Raw genomic sequence first — 7,838 nt, 5'->3', positions numbered from 1 at the left:
TGTTTGGTATACAGTAATGAATAAAACAGAATAATGAATGCCTTTTGGAGCATATGGTCTAGTAGTGATAGCAGCTCCTCTCTGCTAGGAACTGAACACTCTTCGGGACACCCTGGCTGCAGAAAGGAGTGACCCACTGCAGGTCTCCTCTGAGATGTTCTATCACTCAATAAAGCTCTTCTTCGCCTTGCTCATTCTTCAGTTGTCTGCATACCTCATTCTTCCAGTTCACCGGACAGGAACTTGGGGCCCACCAAATAGCCGGGCTAAAAGAGCTGTAACACCAACAGGGCTGAAACACGTCCCTTGCTCACCATGTTGTGGGCGACAAGGAGAGAAAAGAGATGGAGAGAAGAGCTGCAACCCTTTGGGGAGCCCAGACCTAGGAGCTCCCTAAGCCAGGGCTTTAACACCCTCTTTGGAACTCTGGTTCCTGATGTCTCCAAGTTTCCGGGCACCACTGCATTCTTGGTGTCAGCTGTGGAAGCTGCTTATGGTATGCCTGGTCCAGCCGCAGACTTGCAGGAAGCTGGTGCTCATGCCAGCACCTGGAGCTGCCCATCCTGCTGCAGCCAGCAGTGTGCAGTGGCCAGACTCCATACTTCCTCACACACCCCTCATCACTCCTTGACTGGCTCACCCTTGGCAGATGTGGGACCCAGACCAGTAGCATGAGCTGAGCATAGCCTGCCAGGCTGTGTGGGCAGAATGAGCCCAGCAGGCCAGAGCAAAACACTAGCAAAGGCACCACTGGCCACAGAGGTTTCTGGCTGGCAAAGCGACACCCCAAGGATCCTGTAACAGTAGGAGATTTAATAAGTAAATAAACATACAAGTATATTACTTCAATTTTTGATAAATGATAAGGCAATGATCAAGGTGCTGTGTTAGAGAGAAAAAAGAGGGGAAACAGGAAGGTATTTCCAGCTTTCTATAAGGTACTTGAAGGCCTCTCTGAGGAGGTAAATTTAAGCTTACATGGAAGGATAAGCTAGAGCCAGTTCTATGAAGAGAAGAGCAAAATTATCTCAGGTGAAGAAACAACATGGCCAAAGGCCATTAATTTGGGAAAAGCATACCCACTTATTTTTGGGAACTATAAAAGGGCCAGTGTAGCTGTGTGTTTGCTGCAAAACATTAATGATATTGTTTAGGTTCATGAAGCTGAAAAAAGTGCTAAATCCTTGTGGACATTTTTATACATTTACCTCAATAATCAGCTTCCTTATGTATATTTCCAGAAGATAATGTGATTTGATTAGTGCCAAAATTGATATGAAATTATTTTAATTTAGAGGAAGAAAAGGACTATATAGAAATAGCATTCCCAAGAGTACCCTCTTGCCCACGACTTCAACTCCAGTCTCTGCAAAGATTTCTTCCACCAGCAATTTCCTTTTTGTTTCTCATTTCTATTTACACCTAAAATTGTTTATATTTTTATGTAATAAGTAACTAACCAAGGCCTCATAAACTAGTTTGTAGTATTCATCTTCTTCATGCATAGGTATTTGTCCATTTTTTTATTCCTTACTCCCTCACAGAGTTAGATTCCCTTCATTAAGGAAAATCTTGATTACCTAGGCCACCAGCTTTAGGTTCCAGTAGTTCTTTCCACCATGTATCTGACTTTGTCTGTTACCCTATAGGGTACAGAAAAGTGATGGATGCCTTCACTGAAAGTCCATTCTGTTTTACATGTAAAGTGTCAGAAAATAAGAATTATTTTTTAAGTTCTTTCTCAAAACAGTACCTAGTATTAATAGAACATTTTGTGCCCAATGGACACTATGCAAACATTCTTAGCTGATTCAACAATTGAATTGAGAGGATTATGTATTTCTGGCTGTGTCACGTGTCCAGCTCATTAAATGCATCTTCATGTTAGCCAAAGAATTGAATGAAATAATAAAGCATGTTTTTGGCAACAGCTCTTTCAGGTAGTCAAATTTTTAATCTTAAATTTGGATTTATTTTTCTATTTGGTAAACGAATGAGACTTACACTTCAGATTCAAGTCAACATTTTAATTAAAAATAACGTTTACTAGCCTTAGGAAAAATACCTAATGCATGTGGGGCTTAAAACCTAGACGACAGGTTGATAGGTGCAGCAAACCACCGTGGCACATGTATACCTATGTAACAAACCCATACATACTGCACATGTATCCCAGAACTTACAGTAAAATTTTAAAAAATAATAATGTTTACTTGAATTTGCAATGGTATATTTGAAAAAAAGTGGATATGTTGTTTTAATTTCGCTAGGATTTTATAAATTTCAAAGCAAGTTTTGGCAAAGAACCACATAGTTACATAACTACCTGGCATGCATCATTTTAGTACTATTTATTCAGAAAGGTCTTTTATAAAACAAACTTTCCTGCCAAAAAAAGGAAGTACAAATATTGTACTCTGATTGTGTATTACAACTTGTCAAAAGTGTGATGTGGTGACCTAATTCAGGAGGCCTGGGTTTGATTACAACTCTACCTCCAATTAAAACTCACAGTAGCTATTTTCTGAAGTCTGACATAGCATTCTCAAAGGTTCTAACTAGAATGAGGTTTCTTTTTTATTGTTAATAACTTTTCTGTACATACCATGGTTTTGAGAGGGTTTCTGAAATTGTCATAAAATTGGTTATTGGTTTTCCTGTACCTTCCAAAAGAAGACTGAGGAGTGTCTCCCTAAGGAAGAAAAGGTGCTAAAGCACTTGCAATTTGCTGCTTCAAACTAGGGGACTTATCTAGTGCATTTGTTCTAGAAAATTAGAATCATAGACATAGTCTCTCCTGGAAGCCACTGAAAGTTCTAGGAACCACTTGGCTACATTTGAAAGAAACACTCAAAAGAGATAGCTTAACCAAAGATGAAATCCCTCGGAAGAAACAAGAGAGGACTCGATTCTAGGACCTCAGTCCCAGCACCATCAGGAAGCCTTATTTTATTCCTATCTGCTTAGAGGATGCTTGGTATGGCAGAATTCTAATCCTGCTTTGGGGTGTTGTCCCTTTGAAACCTAAAAGTATTGAAACAATCAATTCTCTCTTCCTCTTCCTTGCTAGCTTGTTGCCCTAGTTCATTCCTTTATCTCTTGCCCATATTCCTGCAATAACCACCAACTGCATGTCCCTGCCTACTGTAGAATGGCCTTGGAATTAATTTGAATGGCTTATCAAATCCCCCAATCCCACCCATGGGAATGCTAAATTGAGCACTCTCTTCCTCTTTGCTTTAAATACAAAAAGGCTTTTTGAGAGCAAAGGAGAAAGCAGCATCATACTCATTCTCCACTGATATGGTTAGGCTTTGTGTCCCCACCCAAATCTCATCTTGAATTATAATTTCCATAATGCCCATAATCCCTATATGTCAAGGGACAGACCCGGTGGAGGTAATTGAATTATGGGGACAGTTTCCCCATGCTGTTCTTGTGATAGTGAGTGAGTTCTCATGAGATCTGATGGTTTTATAAAGGGCTCTTCCTTCTTTGCTCTTCTCCTTCCTGCTGCCTTGTGAAGAAGGTGCCTTGTTTCCACTTTGCCTTCTGCCATGATTGTTAAGTTTCCAAAGCCGTGCTGAACTGTGAGTCAGTTGAATCTCTTTCCTTTATAAATTACCCATCCTTGGGCAGCTGTTTATAGCAGTGTGAGAATGAACTAATACATCCACATTCTCTCACTTCAAGCCTTAGAGCAGGATACCTCACAGTCCCAGCATAGACAGGATGTATAGAATGGAGAGGAGATACTCTGTTCATTGGGACCAGCTCTGCTTGAGCCCCAGCAGATTCTTGTTCATGTAGGAGTGAGGGGAATAGACCACCACCTGAAAAGGATGGAGGTAATGCCAAACACCTAGGTGTAGGTCTTATCTCTGCCCTCCTTCTTTCCATCAGAGCAGGAACTCTTTCTTATTCCTCCCTTTTCTTTAAGAAGAAGGATACTTGTCTTTCATTGGCTTGTTTCTCTCTTAAAATCAAGGCAGAGGATTCAGGGTCTAATTACCATGGATTTACCTCCATTATCATTCATTGGAGACAAGCTCGGTTCTAAGCTTCATTCTACTTTGGGAATTACGATATTCTTCTGGTGAGATTTACTGAGTTTCTAAATGTTTACTCAGTACTCACCAAAAACATGGTCTTTGTGACTTAATTTTTCATTTTTCTTTAGAAAATCACCAATACTTAAAGAGAAATTTTGCTATCTTCTTGTCTTTCTTCAGGATAATTACAAAGAGAACTTCAAGAAATTTCACATACCTTGCCTCTTGTCTTATTCCCTTCAGATATAGCTTTCCCACTGTCCCCAGACTGTAACATCCAAAAGGCAAATCTGACCATGCCACTCTTGCTTAATAAATATTCAGGGGCTTTACTTTGCCTCCAAGATTATTAATAGGCATCAAGGGCCCCTTGAGATGTGTTCCCATTGCTCCCTGCACTACCCAACATTCTCAGGCAACATTAAAATGCTGCACACACCATGCAGAGTTTTATTATCTTTCTTGCTTTCTCTCTTGCTACTCCTCCTCCTTGAATATTCTCTCATCCTTCCCCTTTGTCTTGGCAAATTCCTGCTCATTTTTTAGGGTTTAGTTTTGTCTTCACTCCTCCAGAATATCTCCTCTGATCTCAACGTGTCTGTTGTCTCTCAGTAACCTGGTATAAGTCTCTTTTCTTGTATCATGTTATCACTTAATTTTCTGTTTATGTGTTTGTTCTCTCACAGGTCTATTCATCTACCTCCAGCTGCTGGCAGAGAAGCTAACAAGAATAGAGATCCACTAGTGTTTCTTTTCTTTTCTTTCTTTTTTTTTTTTTTTTGAGGCTCTCAATACTCGATTTTTAAAAAATAATTTTTCTCTTTCTTTTTCTTTTTCCTTTTTTTAATTTCAGTAGATTTTTGGGAAACAGGTGGTGTTTGGTTACATGAATAACTTCTTTAGTGGTGAGTTCTGAGATTTTGGAGCACCCATCACCTGAGCGGTGTACACTGTACCACCCTTCTCCCACCCTTTCCCCTGAGTCCCCAAAGTTCACTGTATCATTGTTATGCTTTTGCATCCTCATTTGCATTCCCACTTATGAGTGAGAACATACAGTGTTTGGTTTTCCATTCCTGAGTTACTTCACTTAGAATAGTGGTCTCTAATTCCATCCAGTTTGGTCCTTTCAGGATTGGTTTCCTCTGCAGTACTTATGAGGGCAGGAAGGTGGCAGCATTTAGCTATCAGTGAGTTCATGCTGATGCTAGGAAGAGAAATAGAAATAACCACTCCTATCTTGGGACATTTTTCCAACTTCCTTGATTGCTTCTCTTTTCTAGCAGAACTGAGAAAAATAAGGCCACAGTCGAGAATTTTGTGCTTGATGGAGACATCAAACCCAGAAATGCTGGACTGGCTGAGCAACTTGAGTAAAGCCCATCCTCCCACTTTTGTCATGCAGGCCCTGGGAACTGCTTTAGGAATGAGAAAAATGGACATAAAATGGTCTAATCAGTATGTAAATTATTATCTTGCTTACAGTTTCATAGACTAAGGGAATTATTGGGAGAGATTGCTTATATCTTCAATGTGACTTCAAGTCTATCTTTTTATACTTTATTTGCATTTATTAGTGTTTAATCCCACAGAATGATCCCATTCTCCTATTTTAAGTGTTCTAATTCCCGCACACAATTCCTCTACCTATAGATTCTAAATTTATAATTGTAGGTTGAAAGAATGGTTTTTTTCATTCAACCCTAAGCGTTCAGTGGTTGCTACATTCTTCATGTTACATTTTCTCAGTTCCTTATGTTGGTTAACTTCTAACTGATTAGGCTGAGAACTAGAATTTCCATCACAGTAGTACTCATGCTGAGTAGTCACTGCTTATTGATTTGTCTGGTGGAAAACCTGAAGGTAGGACCTGTATCAGTCAGGGTCTTAGCAGGGAACCACTGTTTAATCAAGTTAGGGCTTAATGGGAGATAATTTAATAATTTTCTTTCCAGAGGTACAGGCAGGGTTAATCACTCCAATAAGGGATGTTGAAGTATCCAGGGTTTCGCTACAGTGGGAAGCTATTATTGCCCCTAGGCCTGAAGGTCGATGACAAGGAAGTTATTAGAATCTGGCAAGTGATGGAGTGGAGCTATAGCCAAGGGGCTGCCTGAGAGAAGCAGTGGCCAAATGCGATTGAGAATTGCTGGTGAAATGATTCACCAACCACAGGAAGAGGCTGACCATCATAGACCTCCTTTCAATGACTTATGTTTCATTAATGAGTCATCATCAATTTCTCTTTCATTTTGATAGCCCCCTCTTAGGGTCCAGGTTTTGAGGTAACTCTTCTACTAGACAACATTTTAAAGTAGTAACTATTTTTCCCATTGGTATTAACCAAGCCACACATTAATGCCGAGCTTCTGTTAAGTAAAAAATAACTAGGGATACCAGAATGAATTTTTCAGCCCAGTCAAAAGAAAAGCAATTTGACATACTGTTACCCTTTGCAGTTTTAGCAAGAGAAAGACAATGTGCTTGTTTATTGTCTAAATTAGCACTTTGCCCCTGATACTTCTCAAAGCTGAAAGACCCTCTAAGATCAAGAACCGATGAAGTAAGTCTTCAGATTTGATAAACTGGTGTTCTATAGGGAAATTAAAGCCAGTGTGAAATTTGCAGTTGACTTTTGTGATGACTACCTTCCCCTTTTAAATTCTGAGTGTATCATGCATTTAAATATAAATTTGTTTTTTCAGGGCTATAGAAAAATGTGCTGCTCAAAAGGAGATTTCCATCTTGAAAAGGCAAATTACTGGGAAAAATGAATCTGTTTTCTCTACCAAGGTAACCTACTAATTTATGAAACACACTGGGGACTTTAAGCAGGATATTTGGCACCACACCTTCTAATCACACCCACTCTTTGTTGTGTAGCTGGATTCTGTTTTCTCATTTAACACATGGTTTCTTTCCCTAAAAATGAGAATGAAAAATCTTGTTCTTTGAGAAACAAAGTTGGAACTTTGTGTATTTTTTATGGCGTTATTTTGAGTATGAGTTTTGAGATAACTATTTTCAGATTCCAGGAAGCTATGAGGCCATATCTAGTTTCAGAGTTGCATTGCTGTTACAGGCTCAACGTTAGGTAACATATTTTGTTTTCAGTCTGTTTCAGCTCCAGTATCGACTGCTTTCTCTCTCTTGAACTTTGCATCCACAATTCAGTTTAGGGAGAGTCAAGAACATAAGTGTTTTTCATCATTAACCATTAACTTTTAAAGCACCATTAATCCTGTGTATGATTAGCTCAGCTTTCAGAACCAGAATTCAGAAATATGGTAAAAATCACCGGGACAAACTTTTAACAGTTTTCACAAGTATTCCCAAAGTGATGATCAAAGCCTACAGTAACAGATCTTTTAAAAGAAGGGGCTTCCTTATGGGCTGGGCCCCCCCAACAGGGGGAGTTGATTAAGAAAATCTTACCACTTTCTTACAACTTTATAGAAAATAAGTCATGTTAAAGCACAGGGGTAGTGAAAGGAGTGTTTAAGAAGTGGTCTCAACTGAGGTTTTGGGGTGCTAGTGGAGCCCCTTTGCCTTGGTTCCAACAGAAGAGTGATGCACGCGAAGCATGTGGTTATGAGTGCCCCAGGTCCTTTTGGGCTTTAGCTGCTTACCACATGGTGAAGAGGAATGGTGATAGAAATCCAAAGTGGACTTTTTTATATTATTATTATGGCTTTATATATAGTCAAAAGAGCTCACCTTCTTCTCCTAGCTCAGACATGGGTTTGGCTAAGGAAGGAGAAATGGGGTTGGGGAGGTTGGGAGCAG

Source organism: Pongo pygmaeus, chromosome 3 (genome assembly GCF_028885625.2).
Source record: "Pongo pygmaeus isolate AG05252 chromosome 3, NHGRI_mPonPyg2-v2.0_pri, whole genome shotgun sequence".
Taxonomy (NCBI): domain Eukaryota; kingdom Metazoa; phylum Chordata; class Mammalia; order Primates; family Hominidae; genus Pongo; species Pongo pygmaeus.
Note: the sequence above shows the minus strand (reverse complement) of the source record.